Source organism: Leopardus geoffroyi, chromosome B2, assembly GCF_018350155.1.
Source record: "Leopardus geoffroyi isolate Oge1 chromosome B2, O.geoffroyi_Oge1_pat1.0, whole genome shotgun sequence".
NCBI classification, from domain to species: domain Eukaryota; kingdom Metazoa; phylum Chordata; class Mammalia; order Carnivora; family Felidae; genus Leopardus; species Leopardus geoffroyi.
The window spans coordinates 39,951,996-39,966,867 of record NC_059332.1 but is presented as its reverse complement, the minus strand read 5'-3'; the positions used below and the strand labels follow the sequence as shown (position 1 = coordinate 39,966,867).

General features: G+C 55.2%; 1 protein-coding gene and 1 long non-coding RNA gene across 12 annotated transcripts in view; one reads left to right on the top strand and one right to left on the bottom strand.

Annotated features, from left to right (window-relative positions):
- FOXP4 (forkhead box P4) overlaps positions 1-14,512 on the bottom strand; it is a 51,959-nt gene extending 37,447 nt beyond the window's left edge. For 2 of the 11 annotated variants that reach the window (XM_045498153.1, XM_045498152.1), the window contains exon 1: positions 14,203-14,329. The gene's annotated coding sequence lies outside the window, so the exon portion shown is untranslated. Of the gene's footprint in view, positions 1-14,202 lie in introns of all 11 variants that reach the window. The other 9 variants (XM_045498151.1, XM_045498149.1, XM_045498148.1 and 6 more) reach the window with 9 other exon arrangements.
- On the top strand, positions 4,351-5,405 carry LOC123608356. The gene is made up of 2 exons (XR_006717205.1): positions 4,351-4,407; positions 4,939-5,405. It is a non-coding gene; the product is annotated as an uncharacterized LOC123608356 (long non-coding RNA).
- Positions 14,513-14,872: the final 360 nt, after the last annotated feature.

Sequence of the window (14,872 nt, the reverse complement as noted above, 5' to 3'; positions counted from 1 at the left end):
AGGGGAAAGCGACTCAGGCCAGGTTGATTTATGTGGCCTAGGATTTCTCTCTGGTTCTCTAGTCCCGCCCTTAGGCAGCTCCCTGTCTCCTTTCTCTCAGGGAACCCCTTGGGGAACCCGGGCACCTCAGCCTGGGGCCAAGCCCCGAAGCTCCCCCAGACATTGTCGGAAGGAAGGAAGGAAGCTGGGTCAAAGCCGCAGCCTTCTCTTCCTCTCTGGGGGAGGCAGCGGGCCCCTGGGGGCTCCCACTTCCCCTGAGGCTCCTGGCCCTTCGAAGAACCCCAGGGGGCACTTAACAAGGGAGGCCTCCTTGTAACTTTCCTGGTCCGCCTTGTCCCCTCCCAGGCCGGAAGTGACGAGTTCTACCCACCTTGCGGCTAAAAGGAGAACCCAAGGACTAGGGTGTTTTGGGGTGAGACGAAGAGGGACGGGGAGCCCCACACGCGGCGAAACCTTTGTGCCTTTCCCGCGGGCACATATGGTGAAGGGAGTATTAATTACCGTAGCTTTTTAATTAACAATCGCTTAATCTGAGCGGTAACATTTGCCACGACACCCTGTGCCTCGCCGTGAACCCGCGCCGCCCGCCCTGCCAACTCATCAATTAATTTTTATTGACGTTTTCTTCCCCAAACAGGCACAATACCAGGGTTTTCCAATTAACACCTCCGCGATCTCTAATTAGTGCAATTAACAGACTGATGGATGCCCGGAGTTTACCCGCGAGGGAGGAAGGGCGGGAAGGGGGCGGGGCAGACCCCAGCGCACACGTGCATGCGCGCAGCTGGACAGCCGGAGGAGGCACTCCTAGCTTTAATCCGAGCAAAGCCGGTGGGGGCGTGACCCCAGGTAACCTGTACCCATAGCAATGGTGGCGGTTTGAGATGAAATAAGTACACACGGTTTCCAGCGCTCCGCAAACCCATAACCTAGGCGGAGAGACAGCTGAAAGCCTGAGACTGGAAGTTGGGAAACCCGGCATCTTAGCCCCAGGTCTGTATCACTAACTTGCTGTGTGACTTGGGCCAAGTTCATTCCCCTCTTTTCTCCTCTGTATAACAGGGAAAACTAGACTAGATGCAGCTATCTATTTACAACGTACACCCCTATCAGCTTCCAAAGAAGGTCAGGAAGCAGACTGCAATAAAAGGCGTTTGAAGCTTCTTAAAATACAATGTCACTGGGTAGTAGAAAGGGAGAACGAATGGACCAAAACCTTAAGCCAGAGGATCTCAAACTTGAATACATCAGAATTACCTAGGTGGGCTTGTTAGAACACAGATTACTGGGCCACAGGCCCAGAGTTTCTGATTCAGTAGGTTGGGACCCAGCCTGAGAATTTTCATTTCTAAAAAGTTTCCACTTAAATGTTGAGGCCGCTCATCCAAGACGACGGGTGTCCCGATGATGGCCACTGACTTTAGTTTATGAGCTGCCTGGTGGCCAAAATGAGATGATCGTCTCCAAGGCCATTTATTCATTCAATAGGGATTTAGTGCCTGCTTAAGACAGACACTGAGGGCAGCACCTGGCTGGCTCAGTTGGTGGAGCATGTGACTCTTGATCTCAGGGTGGTGAGTTCCAGCCCCACAATGGGTAAAGAGCTTACTTTAAAAAAAATAAATAAAAAGAAGACAAACAGTGAGGATCTATTTTTCAGGAAGGAACTTGGAATTTGGTCCCTGCCCTTTGCAGATTTAAAAATCTTGAACAAGGGGTGCCTGGGTGGCTCAGTCACCCGACTTCGGCTCAGGTCATGATCTCATGGTTCGTGGGTTCGAGCCCCACGTCGGGCTCTGTGCTGACAGCTCAGAGCCTGGAGCTTGCTTCAGATTCTGTGTCTCCCTCTCTCTCTTCCCCTCCCCTGCTCACGCTCTCTCAAAAATAAATAAATGTTAAAAAACAGTTTTTAAAAAATAAAAAATAAAAATCTTGAACAAGCCGGTTCAGTAGTGGCCAGCGTAGTGTTCTAGATGCTTCGAGGGCAACTTGTAATAACGGGGGTCCTACTCCCCGCACCCCTTTTTACTAGGTAAATCTAGCATTTGTCTTTTTTTTTTTTTCCAGAATTTCCCCTTCTTTTGTTTTTTTAATTTTTAAATTTATTTTGAGAGAGAGCATGAGATCGTGACCTGAGCCAAAATCAAGAGTCGGACCCTTAACCAACTGGGCCACCCAGGGGCCCCAGGCATTTGTCATTTTGAACATTTAGCCACTAGTAGAGTTTTGGCCATGAACGGAGTTCTTCTCTCTCTTCCGGTGGATGGCCTGGGGCGTATTTCACCAGCAATGACCCTCCATCCGTTCACTGGTTCCACATATAGGTAAACGCCTACAGCGTGCCACGCTCTGAGTATGCAGACCTTCTATGCTGGGGCTTATGGTTCCCTTGAGGGGAGGCAGATGATAAATAAGGACGCAAATAAATAGATAGGCTCAAATAAAGTGGGTTCTATCAAATGCTAAGTACAGGGAATAAACAGGGGAATCTAATTTAAACGGGGCGGGGGCGGCGCAAGGAAGGCCTTCTTTTTAAGGAAATGGCATTTATGCTCAGAAATGAGAGATGAGTAGGTGTTGGCCAGGCGAAGTGTACACTGAATGCAGGGGAAACAGCATATGCAAAGGCCCTTATTTTATAAGAGAGGTTGCCAGTTTCAGACTTCTCCAGAGCTACAAGTCCTTGAAATGGACATACTGCTAGATTACATAAAAAGACGTGGGTACCACAGGGAACAGAGCATGAAGACAGCTTATATTTCCTTCTTTCTTTTCCTTTTTTTCTAGCTGTCCTACTATCAGATCTTACTTGTGTCAGGGACATAAAGCAGAGGGCTCTTCGGAGCAATAAGCACTGACCTTACAAGTAACTGAAGGATGCTTCCCAATTTGTCATCCAAAGGCCCCGGGATCCCCCTCCCTCATTCAGCTCAGGCCCCCAAGGCCTACTGGCTCAGGCTACCGGAAGAGCTGAGGGTTCGTTCAGGCAGCAGCCACCTTTGGCCTTGGCCCTCCTTTGCCATCCTACCTGCTGGCCCTTTTCTAGTCTCTTATTATCTTTGTAATGAGAGCACTGAGCAGTGAGGTCACCAGTCTGAGCCTTGGTTTCCTGATTTGGGGCTAATACCAATAAGCCTTCCTTTCAGGGTTGCTGTGATATCAAATAAAATACACTGCAGGAAGAAGGCATTCAGAGAAGGGTAGTTAGTATAATTACGGGGGCCCAGAAGGACCTGCCACAACTCAACTCTGAGTGGGCTATGGATTATGAGCCCGTCCCCTTACCACAGCTCTTGGTTCAGCATTTGAGGACAGTGAGGTAGGGCCCATGGGTGAGAATGTCTCTATAGTTCCAAAAGGGGTCCCCAAACCAGAGAAGGATGATGTGAGTCTCGTCACTACCTGGCTTTCTGACTAAGCCAATTCCCCCCAAGAAGATGGGGGCTCTCCTGGGTTCCAGAAAAAGCTTAATCCCTCTCCAAGCCCATGTCCTGCCTGTACTTTGCGACTCTCCCTAAATGACACTAGCAGCCACCTGCCCCAACGTTAGCGACCATTCAAGACCTCTCAGCACAAAACTTCAGGGCCCGAGGAGTTTCATGCAGGTGGCAGGGTGAGGACATGCCTCTCTAAAAGGCAGCAACGGGCCTCTGTGATTTGGAAGGTGAGCCGCCATCCTGGGCTGTTCCAAGTTCTCCGAGTTTCAAAATAACTTTATTTCCCAATCGTAAAAGTAACAGACACTTTGGTAGAAAATTTTGAAGAGGGGGAAAAAAAAAAAGTACAAAGAAAAAAAAGTCGTACCCATAATTCTGCCACCCAGGGAGCTGGCCTGTTGGGATCTACCCCTTCTCTTCGTGTTCACCCTCTTTGGCATATAAACATTTAAAAAGTGAAATTGGGGTCATAATCTGTACATGGTTTGAATTTTCCTATTTTTCCACTCACCACTTACTATCATAACCATTTCCACATGACATCAAATATTTTAAGCAACAGTTTTTAGTGGCCGCATAGTTGCTCGAATGGGCTGCGTGTTCCAGAACTTAGTTAGCCAATCGCCCAGAGTTGGATATCTAGACCATTACCAATTTTTTTTTTTTTTTACTATGACTCTGCAATAAACACCCTTCTGTGAACGGAGTACTCTACATTTCTAACTATTTGTTTACGATACATGTTTAGGTAGAACTGCCTCTTTTCAAGGCTGTTAATGCATTTGTTCCCCACTTGATGTCCAAAAACTTGGTACCAATTTTATCCTCCCTTCAGCAATGCACCCATATCCTGGAGGACTTATAAGCCCCTCACCTTTTCAGCATTTTCCCTCCATTTTCCTCAGGTCTGTCTCCAGAAGACTCTCAGATCCTGTATAAAGTTCTCAAAACGCAACACTGTCAAGTCTGGGTGAGTTGACAGGGTACAGCTGGCTGGTGGCCCTCTGAACACAGGGGGGTCTGGGCATATGGAGGGAAGAAAGCACAGCCCTTGCTTTTGGGGGGCTTACCAGTTGGTGGAGGAGAAAGGGAGACATGCAGGCAAACAGGGTGTTAAAACAACAACAACAAAACAAAAACAGTACCTAGGCTCCACCCTGGATCAATTAAATTGGACTCTGGGGTGTGGGACCCAGGCGTGGATAATTTTAAAATCTTTTCCAAGTATTCTAAACTTCAACTGCAGCCAGGGTTGAGAACCTCTGCTCTATACAACACACAACTTTACAAATGTTATGTTAAATTGACACGGGGGAGGGGGGGCGGGGCGGGGGGGGGGGCGGGCTGGCTATGGGTGCCTGGAGGGAATGCTCCAGGGAAGCCTACTCTGGGAAGGCTCCTCCGGTGGGAGGTGACTTCTAAGCTGAGTCACAAGGAAGTGAAGACTGGGCACACAATTTGTGACTCTATTTTATTTTAATAACAACCATTCCACTCGCAGAGTCCTTGGAAGCCCTTTCCCACACCCCTGTCATCTCCCGTCTTCATACAATCTGGCATGCATTTGACAGACGAAGGAACCATTCTTTGAAGATGCCTAGTGACTTGACGAGGTCACCTGGCTGCTAGAAGTCTGAGCCAAACTGAAACCCTACAGCTCTTCTGACTCCCAAACCAGTGCTCTTCTCCTGACTCCCACCTCAGAAGCCGCAAGCCTCGCTTGGGGCAGTCACTCTGCAATCTCCCTGGGATCTGAACCTTTCCTCATCATTGCCACCCACCCACCCCTGCAGAGTGGACTTTCTCCCCTGGCTCTGGCCCTAAAATGCTTCCACCAGGCCCTAGCAAGGTGGCCTCCCTCAACACTCCTTTCTACAACCAGACCAAGAGGAAGAATTAACAATGGGGGAAAAAAAAAAAAAAGGAAGAAAGAAAGAAAAAAGAAAGAACCAAAGATCCCACTCCATCTCATTAAGAAAGTAAACATAAGAGCCATCTAAGTGTCTAATTAAGCTTCTAATTAGTCCCTGCTTGTTACTAATGCAAATTAGATTACTCCGCTTAACTACAGCATGTCCACAACACCCTTGTTAATTGCGGCCTTTTGAAATTAAATTACTCCCTAATTAGCATATCAAAGCCATTGATTCGGAGCTGGGAAAGATGAGGGCAAGAGAAGCCGAATGCCAAGTTTGGTTAATCAGAGATGGCTAATTAAATAGTGACGTCTTACGTGGGGGGGCCTGCTGGTTAAGGGGTGGGGGCGACTCACCCAGGGTCTGAGTGGCCATCTGGAGCCTGGTTCTGGTAGTGCCCTTGGCACCAGGGGGCTCCCGTGAGCAAAGGAGGGGCTCTGGCCAGCCTGGGACAGATCACTGGTCTGGCCCTTCCTGGGGCCTTGACTGCTTTAGGCCTAAACTGTCCCTGACAGGCCCTGGGCCCTCTCTCTGTCTCCCCTCATGATATTTAGGTGTAGCATTTACAGGGATCTTGGGTACCAACTCAAGGGGCATCTAAAACACAGCCACATCCAAATACATAGATTCAGCATCCTTCCTCACCTCTTTCCCTGTTCCAAATGAGTTCCAGAAAGGTGAGTTATGCCTAGTTCTTCTCTAGTCCCCACCTGAGATTCCATTCTTGGAAGAGAGTCTCCCCTCTCCCCAACAAAAAGTAAATAAGTTTGGGGGACAGGGAAGAGGGTGATGATGACTTTCACAGACAGGCTCACCTGGGCAGGGATGGGCTGGTTTTAGCTTCAAACAGACAAGACCCTATAATTCCCGCCATGGTAGAAAACAGGACAATTGTCCCTCACCATCCGTTTTTAACAGGTGTGTGGGAATTCGATTGGGGTCAGGGTGTCCTTAAAGGTCTTCTCTGAGCTCTAGTAGAGAGCTTGCAGAGTCTCGGAGACCACCCCCCTTCCCCCAGCTCTTCCGAAGAATACTGAAGACAGGTGAAATCTCCAAGACAGAGCTACTAACCAAAATGCCCTCAGGGGCAAGGCTGGTCACCTAGGAGGGCAGGTGAGAAGTGCAGGGCACTCAATCCCAGTCTGTCTTTACCACACCCAGAAATGCAGGCTGACTGTTGACAGGGTTCCGGTTTCTCAAAAGAGGCTAAAGTGGGGATATTTATGTGAGACGTGCCGTTGTAATAAACTTTGTGTGGGCCAACAAAAAACTCATAGAGGGTAAAGTTAGTCAATTTGTGACCTCGGCCCTTGTGGCCAGCATTCCAGAGAGGCAGGTTCCAGGTAACTATGTGGCCCTGGGCAAGTTACATTTCCACTCTACCCCCGGGTCCCTTGCTTGCCAATTCAGAGTAACGCGCGTATCACTGCCTAGAGGATCTCTCAGGGGTGTTATGAGGATCAGAACAAGAAAGTATGTGAAATGGCAAGGCCCAGCTCCTCAGTCAGGGTCTGGTGACCACTTAGTTGTACCCTGTACCTGCCACAGCCCCCTCCCAGATCGGGATGTCTTCTAGAACCTTCCTCTTTCATCTTCCATTTACCTTCTTGTTCCTTCAGATGCCTGCCTCAGCTCTTGGGCAGCCAGGAGGTAGCACACATCTGTGCCCTCGCCCCCTACAGTGATCGGCTCTAGCAGGGGCAATAGCTCCTAACTGCCTCTTCTAAAAAAAAGATGAATGAACAAAATCCTGATGGCTGACATGTCTCTAGCCTGGTCCTCCAGTGTCCCCTCCCCCATCTAGGGTGTGGGTGTCTAGTGGGAAAAGCTCCTTGGAGTCTGTCCCTAGTTCTCCCTCCCCCAGTCCTCCTCTCCAAGTTTCTCACCAGCAGCCCCTGGAGTGCACAGGGTCAGGGTCAGGGTCAGGGCCAAATTCCCAAAGGGTGAGGTTTTGTTGATTTAAGGAGGGGTGGAACAGGGCCCAGGAGAGAGGACCTATCCCCCTCCCCAGCTCAGAAAGGGTGAAGCCCAGGGAGTGTCCAGTCCATGGGTACCATCCAAGCCAAACTGGGCAAAAGGGTTCCCAGCGGTGGTTTTAGAAAATAAGTGGGATAAAAGCAAGGCAGAAACAGAGAAATGGAGGGTGGGGGGGAGAGGCTGTCCTGATGTGAGGGGGAGGGCAGAACGGCGGCATACAAGGGCCAAGCTGCAGCCTGCCTTGCTGAGCTCTCTCTCCCAACGAGATTCAATTAATTGATAACAAGAGGCATCAAATTAATTTCTGGAGGATGTGAGATTCTGATGAAGGGAAATCTCGTCGATGGAGATCGGGCAGGAGGGGGGGCGGGCAGCACCCCCTTTTAATCAGGCTCCGCTGCCTAATTGGGAAGGAGGAGACCTGACTGGGCCTCGGGTCGCCTGCCCCATGTTCCACAGCGCCCCTTTTGGGAAAGAGTGGCAGAGGCAGTAGGCTCCGAGCGCGGGAACAAAGGGGGAGTGCACTGAGACCTTCCAGTCTCTTCTCTGCCCGGTGCCCAACCCACAGTTTCGGCCTGCAGAGGCCCGGGAGAGGAGCCCACGGGTGATCCCTCGTCCTCTGTGCAGTTAGGAAAGCCGAGGCCCAGAAAGAAGTTGGCCATGCCTAAGGTCTTAGAGGGAATTAGGAAGCTGGTAGCAGCGTGACGACTGGTGAATCCAGACCTTGTTTACCACCCAGACCTGCGAAGTCATCGCCAAGAGAGTAGAGTGCAGCACGCAGGCACAGGCCGCCCTCCCAGTGGCTAAAAGACAAGCAGCCCCCCTTCCAACGTTCCCTAGACCCCCAGGCCCTGGGCGGAGTGGGCCCCGTGCCCCAGGCTCTTTCTCCGTGCTGCATCCCCGAGCTCAGGTCTAAGAGATTAAGGAGCTTCCTGCAACTTGCACTGATGCGCTCGCAGAAGCTCAGGAAAAGGCTGGGGAGGCAAGCAACCCAAAGCAAGTGTGCTGAGCTGGGGAGGGGAGGCCAGTAGCCCTGGCTCCCAGGGGTTGTGGGGGGTGGGGCGGATATCCCGGAGGCTTCCTAAAGGAGGGATTCTCCCAAGAGGACCAACTCTACATCCTTCACAAGACCCGACCTTCCCAAGCGCCTCCTGCTCCGATCCAGTGGTGTGGAAGCCTTGAGAAGATAGGGAGCTTCTCCAGCGCTCCGGCTTTGCTCCCTAAGTGCTTACAGCTGCAGCCACTCCCTGGGTGTCCCACAAATCCTGCCATTCAATCTCTCCCCCAAATCTCTCCCCAGATTTGCGCACGCCCTTCCTTGAAGAGTGTGGATGCACATCTGCCCAGGGCACTTTTGAAGGAAAGGAGGAAGTACACTGCTACCCTTTTTTTGGACCACTTTCTTTCAGCCTCGGTCTCCCGGAAGGGTGGGCTCCAGAGCTGGGGGACCCAATCGGAGGGAGCTCACTGGGTTGAGGAAATAAGAATGGGAGCCCCCCTCTCCCACCCACCCCCACTCCAGTTCCCCTTCACACAGTGCAGCCCTCCTCAGGGCTCTCCCAGGCCAACGCAGGCATCCGGCCGCCCCTGGGGGGCATCAGGACCAGAGCAAAACAGTCCCTATTTGAAAGATCAGCCCTGGGGCATCTGCTCCATTTCTGATTTTCCTAGTTGCCACGGGACCGAGTCACCTCTAATTAAACCTCTTCCCCTCGACCCTCTTGCTTGCCACTGCACACAGTAAGTGTTCCACAATGTTTGTGGAGTGGAGACCAGGACTCCCTGAGTCACCTGCCTTCTAGTCACCATCATTTGTCCCTCCTTTGCTGTCAGTGAGGATTCTAGGTAACTTCCACCTACCTTGAACAAATGCCAGAGGGTCGCTATTCTACCCACTCCACTCTTACTGTCTGAGGAAAACCCACCGTCTCGCCCCCATTTGCCCGGCAGCCCAGGTCAGGTGCCATCGGAATCAATTCTGAGTGGGAGAGAAAACATCATTTACCTCTGTCCAGTACCACCAGTGAGCCCAATGGCCCTCAGGTCCCAGCTCTGGAGGCTCCAGCTGGGCAGAGGATGGGCACAGGATGACCGGTGAGGTCAGCAGAGCTACTGAGATTCTGGGCCCAGGCTGCATGGTTCTGGTCAGGGTGGGGAGAAGGTGCTGGGAGGCCCTGGACTGAGGGACAGCCTGGCAAAGGCCCGGAAAAGGAGGAGATCTGGGACAAGGATCGAGGGAAGGAAGGCCTCCATGAGACCCAGGCCTGGATGGCCCCCTCAAGGCACAGGACGCTTGGTCTCACAGCCCAACATCCCATGGCCCTGTCTACATGTGCACTTTCTGTGCTGGGAGCTCTAGATTTCTAGCTCAGGCAGGCATGCCCCGAGCTCAGACTCCTGAGGGACCTGCCCAGACCACTGCATCGGCAGCCACAAGGTTTGGAGTCACAGCGTTCCTTCCTGCTGTGATCCTGGCAAGGTGGGACTGGCAATGGGTAAAGAAGGTATGCGTTCCCATGGACAATCCAGTAAGGCAGTGCAAAAAGCCAGAAGCTTTAAGTTGAAGTTTCTTTTTGCTTCTTTGGGATGATCCATCCATAGTCGGTCCCAAATTGATCTCAGATGGGTGGCCACACTTGCCTTCCAGAAGACTGTGTAGGCTAGGGTTCCAAGCCCCAGAAGTCTCCCTTTTTGGAGAGAGATGGTGCCAGCCATTTGTCCTCCTCTACACCCCGGGGGAATTCTCCCTCCCGTTTCTTATTTGTCTCTAGGAGCACCTTAAAAGGGCATGGTGGGGGGTGGGGGGTAATGTATGACTGGACTGTTCCAGGGTTGTGTGTGGGTGGGAAATGCCAGATTCTGAACCTAGACCCTCCCCGCTTAAAGGGAAGGCAGGAGAAGAGAACATAGCCTTGTCACTGGAGGGGAGAGGGGCGGCCCAGGCCTGAGTTTGTAAAGGAGTGAGGGGGGAGTTGACAGGCCCTCCGCATCCCCTCCTTTCTCCCTTCCCCACGGCAGAGCCCCAAGCCGTACTGGCTGCGCCAGGAGTTGGGAGCCCCGTATTTTATTGCCAGCTTCACCACTAACTCGCTGTGGAACGTCAGACAAGTTGCTTCTTCTCTCTGGGCTTCATTTTCCCAGCCCATGAGATGGAGGTTAAAACTCAAGCATTTCCACCATGCTGTCCACTGTGCAGGCTGGCGGTGCTGGGAATCTAATGATAAAAGTCACCGTTGGTCAGCGCTACCGTGTGCCAGGCACCGTGGTACAGATTTTACATACACTCTCCCGTTCGACTCCCAAAAGGATCCTCTAAGGTGGATATTATTGACCCACTTTACACATAAGCAAACTGAGGTTCCAAGAGCTTAATTGAGTTCCCCAGAGTCCCGTCACTGCTGGCCAGTTCCAAAGCCTTTTCCACTCTGACCCATGGTCTGCCCTGGGCAGGCCCTGAGTTCCTTGCCCTGGGATCCAGAGTTCTGGAACCAAGTCCAAGGAAACCATTTCAGCCAATGGAATCCTGTCAAAAGTGGCATCTGCCTGGCCTTGGTCTAGGGAAGCTGGGAGAGTTCTAAGATCATGAAGGGACATGGCGTGGAGCTCCTTGGGTAGAAGAAATTAGTATTTTGCACAGTTTAGGCTAGTAGGAAAGTAAAGACGCTGTGCTCAGGATAGGCGTGGAGGGGCCTGGATTTCAGCTGGAGAGACAAGCAAACCACCAAGGCGGTGGGGTGGTGTAGTGAAGGGTTAGGATGTCGGAAAGGCGGGTGCAGCCGTTGCCAGACCCGGCCGGCGGAGCAGGGAAGTCTTCTTGAGGAAATGACCCCTCCTTCCCCTCACGTCTCACACCTCTCCTCTGAAACAGACACCCTGCTCCCACTCTCCTCTCCCTGATGTGATACCTTACCTGTCTCTCCTACCCTGACAGTATGAGGATCAGAGAGCAGACCCCAGCCTTCATGGCTTCGGCACTCTAGGGCCCAGCCTGGGACCTGCCGGACAAAGTAGGGGGGCTCAGCAAACACTTAGGGTATTACTGCATCGAAGAAAGCCCCCACCCCCACGTCCTCCGGCTTTCTTCCCCCTAAGGAAGAGGTGTGTTTGGAGTAGGGGCCCAGCAGGATATGCACATTCCTGGCAAGAAGGGACCTACCTGCCGGCAGCCAGAAAGGAAGTTTCTGGCCAAAGGCGCAGGAAAGGGGGTGGGGGTGTTGGTGTGTAGGTGTGAGAAGGGCACCCCCACAAAGGGACAGGGGCTGTCACAAGTTGAGCCCAACCTGCCCCTACCCCTGGCATACCCCAGCACTGGTGTCAGACCTTTCTCTCCTCAGGACTCAGTGGTTCCCCAATTCTATAAGTCCTGGGAAACCTGCCCAGGATTGGAAGAAGGATAGAAAACCCCACCCAGAGACCCAACGGCTTAGTGCCAAAGAAGAAGGTTCCTGTGGTCTCCCCCAACTTGGTGCTAAGGCTGGGACCAGGGTAAGGTAGTGGCCGGAGGGTCTGGGAGGAGATTCAGATCCTACTGGGGTCCTGAGTATGTCTGGGGGACAGGGCACCCACAGCATCGCTTCCTCCCCATGCTACCTTGCCCCGTTGACAAGAGTGGCTAACACCCCATAGGGAATCCGCCCCCCCCCCCCCCCCGCAAGGGCACATCCCTGCTTTTGAGAGGCTCAGATCTAAGGTAGCCAGAGCAAGCAAGCTGTCCAGGTGCCTACAACAGTCTCGGGACCCTCCCTCCAGCCTGCCAGGTGACAAAGAGCCCGAGAACCCCCGGCAAGACAAAGTTTCTTAAGTTTAAAACAAAACAAAGCCAGCCTGCAGACTTCCCCCATCCCCAAAGCAATTTTCTGCGGGGTAGCATGCGAGGCTTGTCTGGGATAGGGGCTGTCTGAAGCCAGTGTCTCTCTCTGGGGGGCATTGGAGACACTGCCATCCCTGCCTTCCGGCCCCTGCGACCACCCGCTAGCTCACCAGGAGACTCAGGGGCTTGAAATGCTCAGCATGGAAGCGTTCAGTCCCAGTTCTCTGCTGAAAGTGAGTTTCTGGGTTCAAGCCTGGGTTACCCACTCCGTTTGCCCGGTGGGACTGGTCAAACCCTCTAGCAGCTACACGCCATATAGACGGCCGGCTGCCCCTTCTTCCTGCGTGGGAGATGGCGCACCCTGGCCAGTCTCTGGCTCCAACCCCAAGCTGCCCCTCAAGCTTCACTCCTGGGGCCTTAATCCCAGACCCAACACAGCTCACCCTGGGACAATCCAGGTGGTGCTTTAAGCCGGGGGATAAAGATGTTGAATGAAGTTCAAGTAAAAACCCGCATTGGCCAAAACGCTCCTGGGCTTTCTCAGGAACCCCCCCCCCACACACACACACACACTGCGTGACAGCTTCATACTCCGGTTTGCTCCTTCAGGTCCCCACCTGAACCCCTGCTCCAGCCTCCGAGGCCAATCCGCAGGGAGACCCGGTGCTAGGGTGCGAGGCACGCGGTGATCGCCAGACGCCTTAAACCCCAGGCGCCCAGTGAGGGAGGAAATCCACTAGGCGGGGGTTGGCAAGAGAAGCGGGGGTGCAAAAGGGATGAGCCGGTCGCTCTGCAGGCTCAGGGGGGCCGCATGCCCATATCATCTTCCCCCAACCTAGATAGTCTGGGTGAGACGCGGACGTGTTCACAAGGTGTCCCAATTGTAGAGAAGGAATCCGCAGCTGTTAGGGCCTCTGTCTCAGAATCCGCGTCCCGCGAAATCACACCGTTCTTTGCCGGGGAGGCCGGGACCCCGGGTCGCTCAGGGAGCCCCGCATTCTAGCGCCACAGGCTTTGCCCGGGCTCAGCTCCAAGTTAGTTTGTTTGGCGTTGATGGGGAGCGCGAGGCCAGAGCGCCACGGGGTGACCGCCGGTCAAAGAGAGGCGTCCGTGGGGGGGGGGGGGTCGTCCCGCTTGGGCTTGGTCACTTGGGAACCCTCTTCCCTGGAAAGAACCCTGCTGCCATCCTCCCTTTCTCCCCACCATGGTGAGGTGGAGGGGGGGTGGGGGTGGTTCTCCCTAAATGCGGTGAATAAAGGTATCTGCCGGGTCCGTCCCCCGCCCTCCAGCACAGGCGCACAAAATCACGGGGGCCGTTTCCAGACGTTCTCAAGTCCCCAAGAAGTTTTCCGCTCAATCTCCGAGCTGACCGAGCGATGGAGGAAAGGGGTTGACTGGCCCCGGAGCCTCCAAGGTGCGACCCCAAGAAAAACAAGTCTGCCTCTCACTCGAGGCGACGCGGCGGGTGCCACCGAGGTCCCCCCCCCCCATCTGCCTCCGGCGCGTCTCGGGGAGTGCTGGACAGACTGGGGTTGGGGGAGCTGGCGCTACCACTTCCCTCCCCAGCTCTGGAAAGTCCGGGCCGGGAAGTACTCTTTGTTTGACTCGGGCGGGGGACCGGGGGGGGGGGGTCGCGCCCCCTTACACCCCACTCCCAGCGGCCAGGCCGGGAGGGGGCGGGGCCCAGATTCTGGGGGGGGGAAGGGCGGGCCTCAGTAGCCTTTCCAGCCAGCACCCCCACCCCAGCCGACCTCCGGCTGCCCCCACCTCCCGCCGCCGCGCAGCAGCCCCCACCTGTTCCCAAGGCGGCTCTGGGCCGCGGGGGCCCGGGCCGGGGGCGGGGTGTGGTGGCGGCGCGGGGTCAGGGCGCCGCAGCCGGCCCCGGCTGGAACAAAGTGCGCCGGCCTGGGCCCGGCTCCTCCCGGCGCCCGGCGCGTCTCCGGCGGGCAGTTTGCAAACACAAAGTGAGCCAGTGAGCGGGGAGAGAGTGCGCGAGCTAGGGAGTTGGTCTGGTCGCCGGCCCAGCCCCCACCCGCGTCCCCGGGCTCGGCCCGCCACCTACCTGTCCGGCCCGGCCGCTCCGTGCGGGCTCCGGCCCGTCAGCCCGCGCGGGGCATGGGGCTCGCTCGGGTCGCAGCCCGGGCCCGCCGCCGCCCGCTGGGGCTGCCCCTCCGCGCCGCCCGGCGCCGCGCAGCTCCCGGGCGTCCTCCCTCCGCGCCGCGCCGCGCCGGCCGCCGCGCGCCTTAGCCCCGCCGGGGCATCGCACTTTGTGGGCAGCTCGGCTCGCTCCGGCGGTGCTCCTCCTTCCGGGTCCTCCCGCGACGCTCGTTCGCTCGCTCCGGCTCCGGGGCTCCGGGACCCCGGCGTCCCCGCCCCCGGCCCAGCCCTGGTTCCGGCCCGGGCTCCTCCCCGCCGCGCCGCCGCCGCCTGCGCCGCGCCCTCCTCGCGGGCTGGGGGCTCCGTCCCGGCCGCCGGCCGCGCTGTCCGGTCCGCAGGGGCGGCCGGCTCTGGACTCCGAGGGGCTGCGACTGAGCCCGGGCTGCGAGTGGCTGCGAGCGGGCGGCGCGCGGGCGGGGCGGGAGGGGGCGGGGGACGCGGGGTGGAGGGGGAAGGAGGGAGCGCGCGGAGAGCCGAGGAGGAGGGAGCGAGCGAGCGGCGGAGGGAGGGGAGACCAACTTCTAGCGCTACCATAATTCGCCTAAAGCAGGTGCAGCCGCTTTCACCCGGCCAGG